The sequence below is a fragment of the Podarcis erhardii genome (genome assembly GCF_964252035.2).
Source record: "Podarcis erhardii genome assembly, chromosome: 8".
Taxonomy (NCBI): Eukaryota; Metazoa; Chordata; class Lepidosauria; order Squamata; family Lacertidae; genus Podarcis; species Podarcis erhardii.
In genome coordinates, this window is record NC_138499.1 from 13463991 (window position 1) to 13482567 (window position 18577).

An 18577-nucleotide genomic window follows, 5' to 3' on the forward strand; every position below is an offset into this window, starting at 1 on the left:
AACCACTCCCAGAGCTTGTGGCAAGAATGGACATATCTGCAGAAGCATCTGTGGCTGGGGATCTAAAGGACAAAACCTCCAACATTGCCAACCCTCCTTGCAATCTGCCAGGGACTGGAGTCGTGGGAGGCATCAGCTGGGGAACCCCCAAGGGAACCCCCAGAGAAGGAAGGCTCAGAGCCAGGCGAATGGTGGTGGGACACCAAGGAGAGGTCAGAGGGAGAAGAGTGGGAGCAGTTGTTGAATGTTGAAGGGACAACAGGATTTAGTGAACAGGAAGAGCTTGTGACAGAGAGCAGTTCAGACTCCAAGGCTGAAGCAGAGGGGGTGGTTTCAAGAATCCAGGGAGCCTGCCTCTCCAAGGACACACAGAGCGTTGCATAGAGCAGGACAGAGATAAGAGGTGCCCCAGTCACAGTTTGAGACTGCTTGGGAAGCATCTGGCAGAAGTAGGTGAAAGGACTGTTCTGACAACCACTATGTAGAGGCAGGACTTACTGGGAAGGGTTGCTTAGTTGTATGCCATTTCTTGAATAAAGAGTTAACGTCACTGACCAACTCTGCGTCTTGCTTTCTGGCCTGCGTTTGATTCCAGCCCTGACACTGCCAGGAATTACTGAATCTGGTAATCTCAGTTTCTCTCAATTTCTCATTTTTCCAGTCTCAAATTCAATTTGCCACATTCTGCACCAGTTTGCAACATATGTTTATAACTGTCAGCGTTTTAGTGCAGATTTCTCATAATGTACATATTTTTGCAATCAATTTCCTCTTAATGCAATGCATTTGAGTGTTATTTTCATTAATGCATGCTTCCTATGACCTAACATATACAAAGGTACCTTGGTTGTCGAACGTAATCTGCTCCAGGAGCCCGCTTGACTCCCAGAACTGTTTGAAAACCAAGGCATGGCTTGCGATTGGCTGCAGGAGCTTCCTGCACTCAAGCGGAAGCCGTGTCGGACATTCAGCTTCCCAAAAATGTCTGCAAACCGGAACACTTACTTTCGGGTTTGCGGCATTCAGGAGCCAAGCAATTTGTTCAGGAGCCAAGCAATTCGACAACCAAGGTACCACTTTACATTCTTGTGCACGTTTTTTGGTTGGAAAACGGCATCACAAAGTTGGGAGAAGTGTGGATTCCGAAAGAAGTGAATATGCATTTCAGTTTGCATATTGTTTCAGGAAGGGCAAATTTGGTTTCTGTTAAAATGCACACTGCACCAAATATCTCCCCCATCCCTCCTCATGACCAATTTCCCTCCTCCCTGGCATAGTAAGTTAAAGGGGGGGGGGATGATAGAAGGAGACTACAGAAGAGGACTGCCAATAAATTTCCCAGCAGGATTGATGAATTTTTGAGCTTCCTTTCTTCCTTCCTTCCTTGACCATCCTTCCAGAAAATGTGCTGAAGATTATCTGAGACTGTTCTTGAGGAAGCATTCCTATACACAAGCAAGCTGGCATAAATTAAGCAGGCATAAAATAACATCAGCTCCAAACCCTGTTCAGGAGCAATGTTACTGCCAACTAAGCCAGCCCAAGCCTGTCAGAGGGAAAACAAGCCTCTGAAAAGAGTTTGACTTAACACTACCATTTCTTTTTATATATATATATATATATTATTAAATTTTTAAACAATAAACAACAACATACATAAAAACATGTTCTTTTCCAATAACCACATTTCATTCTCATCTTTGGACTTCCTCACATCTCTTGTTCCTGCACTCTAAACACATAAATTTTTCTAGCAAATTATTTACTTAGTTCAATTTATATTATATAATTGTCCAATATTGAATCTCAAATTTTAGAGTTTAAATTACTCTTATTCTTTAAAAATTAATTCTAGGATATTTTTTATCCAAAATTTGTCTTATCTTTCAATTACATTTAAATTTATATCCCTTGTTACTAATTTATTGGAGCCATATTGTTACAAATCTTTTGGATAGTAGATTTATTGCTCAGATAAGTCCTGGCGTCCAGCCCACTTCGGCTACGCAGCTCTGCTGGACTTCAAAGGCCACATTCCAAAGGCTCTGAGCAAAAAACGCAGAGTTTACGCAGCAGCAAGAGAAAGCTGCAAAGCTTCTTCAGTGTGCTAAAATAAAGTCCACTCAGGATATTAGCAGCTAGAAGCAGTTTATTTACAGCAGACTATCCATTATCTATCACAGCGAACAGCATCGTGAAAAACACGTCCTCTCTCCTCAAAAGCGAAAGTAGAGAAAAAAAACAAAGACTGGAGACACTCGGAAATGACGCAGGGTCTCCCTCCTCCCAACAGTGGGCAGTGCGTACACTCTGAGCTGTTTAACCCTGTAAGCTCACGTTCTCCTCACAAATCTTACATCTTTCTTAACATTCGTACAATTTACTGTATTTTTGTAAATAGTCCTTAAATTTCTTCCAGTCCTCCTCCACCAGTTCCTCTCCGAGGTCTCGGATCCTGCCCGTCATTTCTGCCAGTTCCATATAGTCCATCAGTTGCATCTGCCATTCTTCCAGTGTGGGCAAATCTTGGGTTTTCCAGCCTTTAGCGATGAGTATCCTTGCTGCTGTTGTGGCATACATTTCTTTGCCAGGTCACATGACCGACCTGAACTGAGTTAGGAGCTTGCTTAAGTCCCTCTGCCTGGTCCCAGCCCTGCAACACCCCTCAGTCTCGACTGAACCAGCTTTGGCTGAGATTTGGCAAGTTACTTGGTCATATCTGCAGCTGAGCCAGGGTCAGGAACTTAAAATCATGGAATCGTGGAATCAAGGAAGTTGGAAGGGACCATGAGGGTCTTCTAGTCCAATTCCCTGTAGTGCAGGAATCTTTCACCCAACATGGGGCTCAAACCCACAACCTTAAGATTGAGCGTCTGGTGCTCTACCGGCTGAGCTAGCTCAACTGAGCAAGGAACCTCCTGGCTCAGACAGAGATCCACTGCACACTAAGCTGTTCATCCCAGACGTTCTTCCCATAGGATTTCCCCCTTCTGAAATGTAACAATATTTTTATAAAAAGAAATACTTCATAGCTAGACCTTTCTAGATCCACAATTTTTTCAATTACCCATTGGTTCGTTCTAGAGTTGTCTGCCTCATATATTGTCAATTGAAATTAGTTTGTGTGTGCAACCTTTCCTGCCATTTTTGCATTATATATGGTCTGTGAAAAGAGTAAAATAATTTGTGCAAGTTATTTGACGCCCTAAAGTTGATGCAGCTGCCAAAAACTATAACTGCGCATTATTTCCATCGTTTTGAACTTAAAGCTAAATCAATTGAATCATCTTAGTTATAGAAGGGGAAAATACACAAACATACACACACACACTCTTCAGCTATCTGGTAGAAATCATCCTCCAGTTTTAGTCTTGCAAATAATATGAAATGAAACTAGAATGTCATTCAAGCTGAGATCACATATTTGAAACCTGTATCAAATATCTTTTCAAACTACGTGTCTTCAATGCACTGAAAATGAAGCATTGCAGTGATACAAATTAAGTATTAACAAACTAAAAAAGTTTAGTAGCCCATGTACGCCATAGTGATCGTTTGCAGCAATGAGCAGCATTGCAGAGATGTTTGAAATGACATATACTGGTGTATAGATGTATATATCTTTTAAGTAACTTGGACTATGGTAACATGATCATTGCAGTGGGTAAATGTGATCAGGTCCTGTTGAATATGGAGTGGCATCCTTCAGGGCATGCTAGCCGCTGGGGTTCAGGACCCTGGTCAGCTCTGTGTGAAGCAGAGCCTGAATTCAAACCATTCAGAGCACTAGCAAACGATGTTGCTTCAGCAACTGCCTGGAGCCAACTGTGAGCTTCAATAGCCCTGCAGCTAAGGGATTGCCTCTGGCTCCATCCCCTCAGAGGGAAGCTGTTGCACTTTAAAGGGCCATTGTGTTTTGTACAAGCTCCTAGAGACTTCCCCTTGATTACTCCACATCTTCTAAAGGGCCATAGGCTCAAACAGAACAGAACAGTGTTAAAAGAGTGTGATCAAAGGAGGAGGCAAAGATCTATTGTACCTACAAGAGAGTTCCCCCCGCCTACTTACACCTTTGGGGCTTCCCTTAAGGAAATCTGATGTAAAAAAAATAAATGCAGTAATCTGTCTCCTAACAAGCCCATGAAAGTGATAATGTAGAATCATAGAATCATAGAATCATAGAGTTGGAAGAGACCACAAGGGCCATCGAGTCCAACCCTCTGCCAGGCAGGAAACACCATCAGAGCACTCCTGACATATGGTTGTCAAGCCTCTGCTTAAAGACCTCCAAAGAAGGAGACTCCACCACACTCCTTGGCAGCAAATTCCACTGTCGAACAGCTCTTACTGTCAGGAAGTTCTTCCTAATATTTAGGTGGAATCTTTTTTCTTGTAGTTTGGAACCATTGCTCCATGTCCGCTTCTCTGGAGCAGCAGAAAACAACCTTTCTCCCTCCTCTATGTGACATCCTTTTATATATTTGAACATGGCTATCATATCACCCCTTAACCTCCTCTTCTCCAGGCTAAACATGCCCAGCTCCTTAGCCGTTCCTCATAAGGCATCGTTTCCAGGCCTTTGACCATTTTGGTTGCCCTCCTCTGGACACGTTCCAGTTTGTCAGTGTCCTTCTTGAACTGTGGTGCCCAGAACTGGACACAGTACTCCAGGTGAGGTCTGACCAGAGCAGAATACAGTGGCACTATTACTTCCCTTGATCTAGATGCTATACTCCTATTGATATATCATGACTGTTGCTTGATATATTACTCCTATGTAATATATCAAGCAACAGTCATGGACCTAGTTTTCATAAGAACATAAGAGGAGCATGCTGGATCGGGCCAATGGCTCATCTAGATCAGCATCCTGTTCTCACAGTGGCTGACCCCTGTTGGAAACTAGCAAGCAGGATTTGAGCAAAAGAAGAAGAAGAAGAAACCCTCTTGTAGTTTCTGGCAACTGGTATTCAGAAGGCTCCAACTGGGAAGGCAGAACATAGCCATCGTGGCTAGTAACTTTTGATCACCCTCTGCTCCATGAATTTGTCCAGTCCTCTTTTAAAGCCATCTAGGTTGCTGGACATCACTGCCTCTTGTGGGAGTGAGTTCCACAGTCTATGCACTTTCTACACAAGAGTTTTGGCTTAATTGGCTTCTGGCCACATAATGGTTCTTATTAATTACATATGCAAAGCTTTCACATTTATCAGCAAGACCGCAAGATGCTCTACCAAATAATTCATTTTCTATCATTTTCTGCAATATACAATTTCACTGTTTCCCACTCTCAGTCTAGAAATTAAGCCTCTCTGTTTGCAGCATCATTTTCTCCCTCTTTGATGCATTATTGAAGTCTATTCTTTTATATATATATATATATATATATATATACCAACAATAAGCATAGATCTAGTTCTTCTTTTCCGGTGCACCATATTAATGTACAAATTCCTTCTGATATCCTATCGTGGAGACCTTATTGACTCTAAGATGCTTTTGAAAACTAAGTTACAGATAGGTAGCCGTGTTGGTCTGCCATAGTCAAAACAAAACAAATTCCTTCCAGTAGCACCTTAAAGAACTGACTTAGTTGGTCTTTAAGGTGCTACTGGAAGGAATTTGTTTTGTTTTGAAAACTAAGTTCCCTACAGCAGCTGTGAAGAATGACTCACCCTAACGATAGACTACAGGCTGTATAATCAGCTGTGTAGCAAACGTGGTCTGTATAATCAGCAAGTTGGCATATTTTCTGGTCTGTGAAAATACATCTTAGTATATCAGAAACACCGTGCATATCTACAGAAGTGATTTGCTATGCATTTAGTGCTGGCATCCAAAGACATCACTTACGTACTTTTGGAAATAAACAAAGAGTGCCAGATGCAAAATACATATTACAAAATATCAGAAGAAAACACCTTCAAATGCTTGGCCTCTCTCCACTTCCTGTTCTCCTCAAATCATAGGTTGGCTAGGCTCAATGGCAATGAGGTACCTCTCAACTGCTTTAAGTGGGACATCCCAGAATTACAGAAGCCATCACAGCTTCTGAATGGATCCTGGGATGCCCCTTTTTGGCTTCTGCAAGAGTCCCCAAAGACATCTATTTTGGGGGACTATGCTCTCACATGAGTCACATGGGAGCACGACAGCTCAAGACATGTGTCACGTGTGACATGTTGGAGGGTATGCAATGTCCAATCCACTGACTGAGTCAGTGGGGATTTGAAGCAAGTTGTCTCCAGACCAGGCTCATAGAATCACAGAACTGTAGAGTTGGAAGGGACCCCAAGGGTCATCTAGTCCAACCCCACACAATGCAGGAATCTCAGCTACAGCATCCATGGCAGATGACCATCCAACCTCTGCTTAAAGACCTCCAAGGAAGGAGAGCCCATTACCTCTCAAGAGAGACCGTTCCACTGTCGAACAGCTCTCACTGTCAAAAAGTTCTTCTAGAGAGTTTAGTCGGAATCTCCTTTCTTGTGACTTGAAGCCATTGGTTTGAGTCCTACCCTCCACAGGAGGAGAAACCAAGCTTGCTCCCTCTTCCATGTGACAGCCCTTGAGATATTTGAAGGTGGCTATCCCATCTCCTCTCAGTCTCCTCTTTTCCAGGCTAAACATACCCAGCTCCTTCAACCGTTCCTCGTAAGGCTTGGTTTCCAGACCCTTGATCACCTTGGTAGCCCATCCTCTGCACACCTTCCAGCTTGTCAACATCCTTCATAAATTGTGGTGCCCAGAATTGGACACAGTATTCCAGGTGGGGTCTGTCTCAACACTTTAGCAACCAGCACACCACCCCAGCTCTATGGGTCAATCAATCATGGTTCATTCTCAGAAGGAAATCCCCTTGAATTCAGTGGGAGATTTGCTCCAAGGTAAGTGTTCATAGGATTAATCAATGCATTGATAGCATGCATATGATTAATCAATGGGGAGCCTTTGAACTGGCAGTAACTTTAATCAAAATATACACAGCTGTGTAAATATTCACTTGGGGGGGGGGGAAATAAGGGTGGCATATGAAAGAGCGAGAAGTGGCCTTGGTTTTAATAGTAAAATTCCATACCTCGCAAATTAGCAATTCAAAGCACTTCTTAACAAGAAGAAATTTTCCTTCACTTTATTAAACATACATTATACGTAGAAGCCTCTGAAGGGACTTGGCTGCCGCGGTGCTAAAATTGTCTGTTTGATCTTCCTGCCTCACTTTAAGATGACACGCTAGGCTCTTTTTTTGTCTTTTCAGCTAATAGATGGGTTCCTCTGGCCTTTTCCTTTAAGTGGAGGAGAAATAAAATAAAACATAAGGTCTTTCCCTTGTCACTTTTCTCATTTCTATTTTGGAGTGGTAGCAGGGGGGGAAATTGCAGAAGATAAGCAGAGATGAGACCTTGTTGGGTCAGATTGTCTGTTTCCATTGTGTGAATATGCCCTATTCTGTATTTTTCCAACAATTTGCCCAGATCAAGTTTAAATTATTTACACAGTAGGATTCCCAAGTGTTCCATTTAGAAACTTGCTTCCCGGGGCAAGTCAACACTATTATCAAGAACTTTGGCCTTGATGGGTTCTTGGACTAATGCCTGAACCTATGAAGCAAAATCGCTTCCAGCATTCATATGGATGGGAGCATTAAAGAAAAACTGAATAAAAGATTCAGGCAGAAGAAGAAGCAAACTATGTGAAAGGAATTGTAAGAATGGAAGCTGTGCTGGATCAGACCAAGAGTTGCTTACTTCAGCGTTTTCTCCAAAGTATAGCACCCAGCCGGAGGTTGCTGGAACATCTCACAAGGCATGAAGCAAGCAAGGGAACGAGGCATCTGTGGCCAACCTTTTTGAGAAAGCGTCATGGGCGCCAGTCACAAAATGGCCACCGTGGCTAGTGTGGCATAACACAAAATGGCTGCCACACCCATAGTAGCAGAAAAAGAGACAGGACCTGTTGTCATATCAGCCTCTAATCAGTGAGGGAACGTACCTACATCAGCTCCCAGCAGGTTCATGGAAATATGCACTGGTCCTCTACTTAGAATAGAAGTGAGGGAGGGTTTCAATCCCAATGAAATGTTCAAGGTAAGAGTGTCTGAGACTGTGCAAGCAGGAGCTGAGCAGTAGAAGGAGAAGAAGAGTTTGGATTTGATATCCCGTTTTATCACTACCCGAAGGAGTCTCAAAGCAGCTAACATTCTCCTTTCCCTTCCTCCCCCACAACAAACATTCTGTGAGGTGAGTGGGGCTGAGAGACTTCAAAGAAGTGTGACTAGCCCAAGGTCACCCAGCAGCTGCATGTGGAGGAGCGGAGATGTGAACCCGGTTCCCCCGATTACGAGTCTATCGCTCTTAACCACTACACCACACTGTAGCAAATATTATAGATTGCTTGAAAGGATATTTTCTGAGACCTTATGTATTGGGTTTAACACATTTTTTTGTTAAAAGGCACATTCTAACCAATCCTAGAAGCGTTGGTAGATGAACGTTCTAATGGCAAGTAAGCACATTGTGATGGCCTGGGATTCGGACTCGGTGGCTGAACCTGAGGAATCCCAGCCTGCACAGGAGTCCCCGCCTCCAGAACCAGCTGAGCCGGGGCTGGGGCTTGAGCCTGAAGGGTCCTCATCTGTGCTGGATCCTCAGGTGCAGGCACCAGCTGAGTCTGCTCTGGCTCCTGAGATGATGGAGGACCCATTGCCTGCAGGTGCTCCACTCTCAGCCCCGTCAGAGGAAGCTGAGGTTGCCTCTGGGTCCGGTAATCCTCCAGCCTCTCCTGAGCTGCAGAGGCTCAGGGCAGAGAGGCGGAGGGAACTAAGTTCCTGCAGGAGGAGTGCTCACCTCCAGGCCAGGAGAGGCGAGTCACCTGTGGACTGGGGCCACCCTATGCCTTGGGGCAGATAAAAGCCAGCCAGCCCCAGTCCCAGGTTGCAGGAGCAACATTGTTGGTAGCCTGTTCCTGCCTGCACCCTGTCCTGCTCTTCTGCCGGAGTTCCTGACCTCACCCGACTTCGTGCCTTGGACCCCGCTTCAGCTTTGATGGACAGCCTCCATACCGCACCCTCAACCTCGGACTGGACTCGGACCTCGCTGCATGGTTAACCCTCGGGACCAGCACACACATGCTCTGTCAACTGTCAACAGTCAGTTCATGCTTGGGATTATTATCGTGTTGTCCAGTTTGTTTGGTTCTTGTGTTCCTATGAGTGAGCTGTTGTCACTGACAAATGTTGAATAAACTTAGTTGAGGAACTTATACTGCCTTGAGCTTCTTCCGAACATTTAACATGAGACCTTTCTGTTTACCCAAGATTTTGCAAACGGTGATTCTTTATTTTACATTTCTGTTGTACAAGCTGTTTGGTTTTGAAATATTGACTTGTTTTGCTTTTATCCTGGTTTTAGGACATTTTATTGCATGCCCACTGCTTGAAACCTACACTCTGAGCTCTCATTCTTTCCATAGCCCTATGTGGTAGTCCTGGCTAAAAGGGCTAACAAACCTCCATGAGGATCTGAACCACAAGCTCCCACAGTACAATCAAATACACTACTAAGTAGGTATGGAGGGAAAATCAATTTCATTTGCATTTTAGTCAGATGCTACCTAATTTGCACTTCCGAAACCATCGTAGCAACAAAAATGCAGCTAGTTTTCAAAAAATGCACTTCTTTGGGATTTTGAGATGTTCTCCAACCAAACAATATACTGAAAAATTCACACAGAGAGACACGTCTCTCTATCTACTATCATCTATCTTCCATACCTATCGAAAGAAAATAGGCAATGGGGAAAATGTTCATATGATAGCTCAGTTGGTTAGAGTGTGGTGCTGATAACAGCAAGGTTGCAGGTTCTATCCCCGTATGGGACAGCTGCATATTCCTGCATTGTAGCGGGTTGGGCTGGATGATCCTCAGGCTCCCTTACAATTCTATGATTCTAAAAGCGTCGTTTTTGCTGTACACAAATTTCAGACATTTTGCATAGATCTGAGAAAGTTTTACTGCTACTCGGTGTGAAGGGAATGGATCTGGCTCTTAGCCTTGGAAAGCTGATTAGATATACCTCATCATTTAGACACTATTTTATTACCTGGTTTCCATTACAGCATTTTGATTTTGCAATAAACAGTACTAATTGGATTAGGAGCAGTTGGCACAAAAGAAAATGAAATATCACCATCAAGAGGGAGGGAGGGAGGAGAGGGAGGGAGGGAGCCAACCCAGTCCTCAATTTGCAATCGCTGCAGCTGCTGCACAGACCACCCATTGTCATCAAAACAATGAATGGTGAAACCCAGTGCTCAGTTTTCCAACACTAGTGCTTCAGCTACTGGGGGCCAAATCCAGCTCTGCTAGATTCCATCAGCTCTCCCAGGTTTTCCTCATTAAAATCTTTGCATTTGTTATAGCTTTGTGCTGAGTTGCTGGGACCATTTTCTGCAATGGTGATTTCTCTCTGAGCATACATAATAATGGAAAGGTGGGATACAAAATTAACAAAATTAAATGGAATAAGTGAAGTCCATAAATGTGTGTTTGAAGAACCTATTCCTAAAGCCGTATGGGTGGCAAATTCATGGCCTGATCCAGCAGACTCTTTGTATTATTTATTTATTTATTTATTTATTTATTTATTTATTTATTATTAAGGTGAAGACCTTACTTGGAAAATCAATACAACCCAGTGGTTAAGATAGCCCAACAGAGACTCCATCTCCTCAGAGTATTGTGAAAGAATGATGTCAATCAACATTTGATTATCTCCTTCTACCGGTCTACAATAGAAAATGTCCTTTCATACTGCATCACGGTGTGGTACGCTGGTTTGACATCAACTGATAGGTAGTGCCTACAGAGAGTGGTGAACACAGCACAGGATATTATGGGCTGTCCCGTGAATCCACTGGATGAAATAGCGGAAGAACGTTGCCTCAGGAGAGTGAGGAAAATTCTCAGGGATGATTCACACCCTGACCGGCACTTTCTTGATCTCCTGCACTCGGGCAGAAGATGTAGAAGCATGATTTGTTGCACCAATAGGGTAAAGAACAGCTTCTATCCATGGGCTGTTAGGCTGCTGAAGGAAAAGATAGCAACAGGGCAACTGACTTTCGGGTTTGGTTGGTGTGCGTCAGTAAACAAGGGGAATTAAGACTAAGAGAGCTAAGTGGGGAATGCTCATGTAATCTCACTGTATACGAGTTGTACAAGTGACAATAAAGTATTTCAATTTCAATTTATCGAGCTACTGGGATGGCCTGGTTGGTAGAGCATGAGACTCTTAATCTCAGGATCATGGGTTTGAGCTCCACGTTGGACAAAAGATTACTGCATTGCAAGGGGGTTGGACTAGGTGATTCTTGAGGTCTCTTCCAACTCTACAGTTCTATGGTTCTGTGTGTGGGTATGAGTGGAGTTAAACTGACAGGAAGAGATTGAGGGGGGAATAATTTCTTGTGCTGACCCTGCACCTGTTACGCTAGCAGAGAATAGACTTTAATTTTGAAAACTCTGTGGTCTGCCTCAACCACTCCTATCTTCTCAACAAGACCAGAGTTGGGGGGGCGGGGAGAGTGAGAGATTGCCATTCTCATAGGGAAGGATTGTGAGAAGAGGCCTAAGAAGTAATGTGAAATCAGGTCTTGCTTCAGTTCAGTTGCTGTAAAAATCAGGAGTGAACTTTACCAATCTCCCACCTTGCCCTTTTTGTTTATTGCTTTTCTGCATCAGGAAACTGGCCCCGGGAAGCCCCAATATAAGCTAATCAGATTTCATGGAGTGTGAAAATATGAGGAAACTCTCATTAACATCAGTCAGTGAAGCATTCAGCGTGAACTCGGTTGCTCTGGGGCTCCTACTCCCAATACAAGGCTGTGGAAAAGTACGTCCTCGCCATTGCTTTTCTTCTCCTTGTTCAGATACGGGGTTATTGGCTGGTCACTTAATCAGTTCTGGACCAGGAGGCAGAGAAGTGCATGACAAAGGAAGTGCAGGTCGTATGGAGAAGGAGAGGTCAGCATGGTATATGTGGAAGAGAATGTCAAGGCATTCGGACAAAGAGGTGAGGAGGGCTGAACCAAAACAGGAACAAGAAGATCCTCAAACCAGAAAATGGGGTGTCACACCCCCCCTTACAGCTGTAAATCCATGTACAGCTCCTCACAGACTTGCCTCGCCTGGGACAGATGCTCAGCCCATGATGAAATCTGTCTCATGAAGTGGGTTAGAACAGCCACTGTGTGTCATCTGGGCTCAACACAGCGCTATTTGAACCCTGGCAACCAAACCACCCTGAGAAATTCTGCACAAAGATTTGCAAAGAACAGTTGGTGCTCAGCTGGACAGCACCTGGGTATTGTCGAGTGATGAAAAGTGACACCAGCAGAGCCGTTCTCAAATAAACAAGCAGAACTTAGCATAGGTTTCATACCCTGATCGCGGTGCTTCAAATTTGCCTGTTCAAATTATGCTACTGTTCTTTTCAAATACCTCTCGGCTGTGCCAGCCAAAGCTGGAGGGAGGGAGAGGGAGAGAGGGAGAAAGGTGGAGAGAGCTCTTGAGTTTTATGAAACCATGAAGACAGGTATGCAAAGAATTAGGGCCGGGCCACATATTAGGGTTGGGGGAGGAACCTGAATCGCCTACTTGAATCAAATAACATTGCTCTGGTTCTCAAAAGCTCACCTGTAACTGCATCTGGCACAGCTTGTTTACAAATGGATATGTGGAACAAATACCACTTTGACTGCCCTCCTGCTGTGTTACAATAGTCCATTAATGCCCTCCCTTCTTGGAGTTGTTGTCTTGTACATAATTTACTTTGTTCAACCCAGTGTAGGGGCAGAGCCTGCTGCTTTCTTAATTGTGTATCTGGCTGTAGCTATCCTTTTTTAAAGAAGAAAATGTATTTAAATAAAAGATGGGAATAGGAGGTTGGTTGCAGGTCAGGTTTACATTCTGGGAGAACATCCATCTTTTTCTTCTTAGAAATGGCATCACTGGGGGTGGAGGTGCTATGCTAGCTTCCCATCAAGTAGGTCACTGTTGCTTACCAGGAAGAAGAATAACAGAACAATAGAGTCCTAGAACTGTCCTAGAATCTGGAAGGGACCCCAAGGGTCAGCCAATGTAGTGCACCTGTCAGTGTGTTTGCACTGCACCAACCTCCCCACTCTTCTGTTATTCTAGCCCTCCTGGTAAGCTACTACCACCCATCTCCTAGGAAGCTGCTGTAGCAGCTCTGCCACACCCTGTGAGCTGCTTCTATGTGGAGTGTTCCCAAGCCACTAGGGGAAGCGGGTTTGAGAGGTAGATTCAAATTCCAGCCAGCTCTGAAAAGTCACCCTCTCAGATTCAGTTTCTTTGCGTATAAACAGAAATAATAAATCAGAGGATTGCTGTGACGATGAGAGAATTACATTTTTATACCAAGCATTATTTTGATGCCTTCAATGAAGTATCCAGTTCAGTCTATATTTAGTGGAACTTCTGATGGTGATTGGCTGAGCTCTGTGATGACATGGAATGCTTAAAGTTCTGAGAGAGCATAGCTTTCAGAATGTCTGCAGTCCAGTTCCTGTGAAAGAAGGGAAAGCAGCAGTTTGGCTGGGATTTAAAACATACAGATTCCAGGGACAGGAGTGACATTCTATGGTGAACTGAGGATTCAGAAGAAATTTCTGTAGGTAAGGGTGCTACAGTAAGGGGCAGGTAATTTGATTGCAGAGCGTCTATGGGTACAAAATAAGCATCAGGCAGAAATGGGAATCCCAAAACCTAAGAAGATGGTAACTGAAAGAGTACTGACGGAAAGAGAAGGGTTAGGACAGGGAAGATAGAGAATTGATGGGAGAAGGATCTATTAAAGGGGGGAGCTGGGGAACTTGATTTTATACATTCATTGAACTAATCAGCCAGAGCCAGCTCTTGGGCTTCTGACAAAACTTTTGTTTTGTAGCTTTGCACAAATTCCTGGCTCGGAGCCATCTTCTTAATTTTTTTGTATATATGTATTTTTAATCACCCTCTGGACTTTCCAAGGTCTGGTATAATTGCTGTGATGCGAAAACAAGAACAAATTAACATGGCATGTGTTAACACTTGTGCCTAAATGCTTACAGGCTAACACGTACTAATGAATGCAGCAATCCTATGGTAATGAAACATAAACAGTATGCATTAGTGGCAAGAACATTTCCGAGGTTGCAAAACAACTGGTTTGAGGAATGGTGGGTTGGCAGGTGAGGTGGCAGTGGGTTATGTTGGTGCTTTGGGGGGGGGGGAAGTCTGACCCCACCGAAGGTGACGGAAACAGCAGGAGAAGATACAATTGTCCTACATCAAACATAGCATACTTAAACCTAGTTTGCCCTGGTTCTGCTAAAACCTAAATGCATATTCATCTCTGTGTTTTAATCTCTCAGTGGCTGTAACCACTGGGCCAGGTTTGATATACAAAGCCCTGACCAACCTGGTTTTTTGAAGGTGTATTGAAAATGTTCCTTCGGCATTTGTTCATGCTGTTTAATTCCTCTCCCCCTGCAATGACTAGACTGAAGGCGCTACAATCCAGCAATTGCATTACTATATAACAAATGCATTATTCTGTAACAAATGTCAAGGGATTCTAAACAAAACCTTTATAGCTTCCTTTTTAATTGTCACTTGAGTGCCGAAGTCTAATTATAATGACATTACATCTCAAGCACTAAACATAAACAATGATCATAAATAAACGTCTGACAGAAGCAAAACTCTTGTCAACAGGACGTAACATACAGGCAACTAATTATATTAATGGAAACACTGTGCTTTTTTCTTTAATCCATTAAGTTGTCTAATCTTGGGTTTTCTTGCAGAAACAGATGTGTTTTTTGAGGGGGGGGCGTTAGGAGCAGGAAGATTGGGAATAACATTTGGCCACAGGTTCCAGCTCTCGATGGCAAAATTTCACATCTTTCCTTTTTGGTAAGGAATTGCATAAAACTCAGGGACGCGTGTGGCACTGTGGGTTAAACCACAGAGCCTAGGACTTGCCGATCAGAAGGTCGGCGGTTCGAATCCCCGCGATGGGGTGAACTCCCATTGCTCGGTCCCTGCTCCTGCCAACCTAGAAGTTCTAAAGCACACCAGTGCAAGTAGATAAACAGGTACCACTCCGACAGGAAGGTAAACGGCGTTTCCATGTGCTGCTCTGGTTTGCCAGAAGCGGCTTAGTCATGCTGGCCACATGACCCAGAAGCTGTACGCTGACTCCCTCGGCCAATAAAGCGAGAAGAGCGCTGCAACCCTAGAGTCAGCCACAACTGGACCTAATGGTCAGGGGTCCCTTTACCTTTAGCATAAAACTCAAGGGTGGGATGTCACTGGTTGTCATCAGTGGGGAGCAGAGGGGGGTGGAGTTCTGTTCCTCAAGTGTCAATCCTCGTGCTGATGGAATGAGGCCACATCCATGCTACATATGTAAAGTACTTTGATGCCACTTTAATCAGGATTCCCCAAAAGAATCCTGGGAACTCTTCTCCTCGCAGTGCTACAATTCCCAGAGCGGTTTAATGGTCAATCCATCTTCCCAGGGAATTCTATGAACTGTAGGGTGTAAGTGTGTCCCATGTGGAGCTAATCCACAGCACCTGACCCACCAAGGCAAATTCGTAACACTATACAGGAAAGATGTCATCAACATTTTGATCTCCAGTTGTTTTATACTACAGCTCCCATGCACCCCCAGCCTGCAGGGCCAGTGAAGGGAGCTGCGGTCCAAAGCAGCTGGAAGGTAAATTTCCTGTGGAGGTATCAGATGCAACAGGAAAGGAGGTTGATGATTGGGGAGAAGGATTTTCATCAGGTACGGTTGGTCTCAGCTCTGTGTCACAATGACACAGCAGAGAAAAGTGCTGTACACTTTCTGATCTGCAGAAGGCACAGGAGCCTTTACCTCTGCAATGAATCCCCTCATAAGGCCATAGGAAAATAGGCAATGGCTGTTCAGGCTTCCAGGCAGGGGACATTCCTGTTGGGATGCTGCTAAGGAACCGGGGGCAATTGGCAAGCCCTCAGCTGGCTCCAGCCCACTGGCCAACGTGCCGGTCGAACACCAGTCCTCGGTGCAGCATGAATCTGCGACCCAGAGGTTCAGAAGCTTCAGAAGCTGGGCGCGCAACTCAGCAGAGTAAACGCACAACAGAAGTGGCAGGGAGAGGCTGTGTAACGCACATCTACAGGCAGTTTATTCAGCGTATATCAGGACAAAGGAAAAACATGTCTTTCGTGTCCAAGAGCAAGCAGCATCAGCAATAGCTATACACACAAACAGAAGTTCCCAGCAAGCTGTGCTGGAGTGTAAACAGACATGTGACATACAACAATTCCACATGTCTATTAAGATGGAACGGAACATCAATATCCTAACAATTCCCAGACCTACCTGGATATGTCAGGGATTGAACCTGGGACCTTCTATATATAAAGCAGGTGCTCCACCACTGAGCTACCTTTAAAGGTGACCCGAAAACTACAACTAATCCAGAATGTGGCAGCTAGACTGGTGACTGGGAGTGGCCGCCGAGATCACATAACACCAGTCCTGAGAGACCTACATTGGCTCCCAGTATGTTTCCGAGCACAATTCAAAGTGTTGGTGCTGACCTTTAAAGACCTAAATGGCCTTGGTCCAGTATACCTGAAGGAGTGTCTCCACCCCCATCGTTCTGCCCGGACACTGAGGTCCAGCTCTGAGGGCCTTCTGGCAGTTCCCTCCCTGTGAAAAGTGAGGTTACAGGGAACCAGGAGAGGGCCTTCTCAGTAGTGATGCCCTCCCTGTGAAAAGCCCTCCCATCAGATGTCAAGGAAATAAACAACTATCTGACTTTTAGAAGACATCTGAAGGCAGCCCTGTTTAGGGAATTTTTTAATGTTTGATGTTTTATCCTGTTTTTAATCGGGAGGTGCCCAGAGTATTACTATTACTACTACTACTACTACTACTACTACTACTAAACTACTAGTATGGCCCTACCAGCCACTGCCTTGCAAAAACACATATAAGCACACCTGCATATACATTATTTTCTTTGAAGCATGTGACAGGCTGAAAATTATTGATTGGTAGTGAAAAGGTCTCCCTCAGGAGGTTGTGGGTTTTCCTTCCTTGGAGGTTTTTAAGCAGAGGCTGGATGGCCATCTGTCATGGATGCTTTAGGTGAGATTCCTGCATTGCAGAGGGTTGGACGAGATTATCCTCAGGGTCCCTTCCAACTCTACAATTCTATGATTCCAAGAAGACAAAAAGAGCCTCCCTGTGCATATTTACAGCTAGCTGCATCTTGTACCGTGGAACTGAATTCAAACGAAGCCTTTCTCTGAGGAAACGCTTTCTTGAATTTAACCGTGGAAAAGTTGGAAAAGCAGCGCTGGCTTGTGCTGCATTGCCCATTTCAAACAATTAGGCATTAGAGTCAGAATTGATAAGCTGGCTGTTTGTGAAATCCCGGGACGTTCCCCTCAGTTGCTCTGGTGGAACACAAGCAAGAACAATGAGTGCACAAAAGGAATGCACCGGTGGCATGTCAAGAGTAGGAGCGGCACCCACAGAATGCTGAGCAGGCCCCTCTTTGCCACATTTTATTCCACCAGGTGTTATGCAGAGTAAGGCTACAAAAACAGCAATAAGGAGGATTTGATCATTTTCCGTTTGGCAGGTTTGAGTCCATTACAACCGCAAATTGGAAGATTGATGTCAAATAACGCTATCCATTACTTGTCGGGAAATGATAGGGAAATTGCAGACAAATAACCCATGATTGTGCAGCGCTGTGGTTGGTTTTTTTTGTTTTGTTTTTTTTTTAGAAATGCGGTGCAGACCACTCAGTCGGAAAGAGGCATCTCGTTCCCTCGGCAATCATTCCATTTATCCTGGGGGTGCAAAGATTGCCAGCATCTTCCCAGGCACTCCAAAAGTCCTCCCGCCTGATTCTGAATCACCTTTTGAGCATTGATAGTTGGACCGTAGACAAGCTGAACTTCATTTTCCATCCTCTCCCCTGAAGGATTTCGAGCAATCAGATTTGGGGGGGGGGAGGAGGATAAAAAGACCCACATGAACAATTAACCGGAACGTGTGTGCATTTATTTGTTAATCTTTCATTACCTGCTTTTCACTGTAAAGCGATCTCAAAGTGGGGTACGGTTTCATTTAAACACAGCTGTCACTTGGGAAGAATTAAAGCACGCTGGGAATTGTACTGCAGTGTGGACAATACTGAGTTAGAAGACTAAATGGTCTGACCTGGGCATAAGGCAGCTTTGTAGAAGCAGCTTCCTAGCCTGTCCTGCCTGGCTGGCATGGAACAGGGTATACCAATTCAGGAATCCCCCTTGGGACAACAAATGACATAGCTAGTGTCCTTTCCCCACCAGGGATTCTGAAACTGGCAGTCCCAGACCCACCCTCTGCTAGTGCCTTGGGAGCACTTCACAACTCTGCTGCTACTGACATCCTCACCCCCTGCCCGAAGGTAAGTTTTCTTATAGGACCTGGGGCCAAAGGGGTTCTGTGTAGCTACAAT

The 18577-nt window shown here is 44.5% G+C and overlaps 1 long non-coding RNA gene across 1 annotated transcript; it reads left to right on the plus strand.

Annotated features, from left to right (window-relative positions):
* The first annotated feature begins 13558 nt into the window (after positions 1-13558).
* On the plus strand, positions 13559-18120 carry LOC309349084. The gene is made up of 2 exons (XR_014159680.1): positions 13559-13696; positions 17859-18120. It is a non-coding gene; the product is annotated as an uncharacterized lncRNA (long non-coding RNA).
* Positions 18121-18577: the final 457 nt, after the last annotated feature.